The sequence below is a fragment of the Verticillium alfalfae genome, genomic scaffold, assembly GCF_000150825.1.
Source record: "Verticillium alfalfae VaMs.102 supercont1.14 genomic scaffold, whole genome shotgun sequence".
In the NCBI taxonomy this organism is placed as follows: Eukaryota; Fungi; Ascomycota; class Sordariomycetes; order Glomerellales; family Plectosphaerellaceae; genus Verticillium; species Verticillium alfalfae.
In genome coordinates, this window is record NW_003315025.1 from 371,273 (window position 1) to 371,959 (window position 687).

The following is a 687-nucleotide window of genomic DNA, read 5'->3' on the forward strand; positions in this document are numbered from 1 at the left end:
ACCCCGCACCTCGGCGACGATGATGCCCCGTACCTCCGGCCCCGGCCAAGAAGGCGGCGCCTCAATGACGAGCTCGATGCGCGCCGAGCCGGGCACGTGGCCGGGCCCACGGTACGCGACCTTGTACACGCCGTTGACGAGGTCGTCCTTGTCGAACGCCAGGTTCTGGATCCACGCCGCGTCGAAGCTGCGCCGAATCGCCGGCTCGGGAATCGACGCCCGAATGGCAAACGCCTGCGGCGTCCAGCTGAACGCCGACTGCACCGTTCTCGCGTAGGCGCGCAGCAGCGCCGACGCCTCTGTTCTGCCTGCTGATGATTGGGCGTCCGGCGCCTTGGGCTGCCGCTGTTGTCGCGACACGCGCCGCGCGGGCACGGGGTTCGACACGGCGCGCTCGTAGGCGAGGACCCAGGTGGAGGGGTCGGATGCGACGTCCTGCGGCAGGCTGAGGGGCAGTGGTGGCGTCTCCACTGCTGCTGACGATGATGCTGCTGCTGCTGCTGACGGGCGGTGCGCGCGGCGTCCGCTCGACAGAGTCGCCGCACGTGCGATCCGGCGCTCGAGGAGGTAGAGGTAGACTGCGCCCAGGGTGATGGGGAGCAGGCCCCATGTTGCAATATGCGATGCGCTCGGCATCCTTCTCGTCGACTGTGCTTTCCCCTTTCTTTTGAGTATTCACGAAACTCG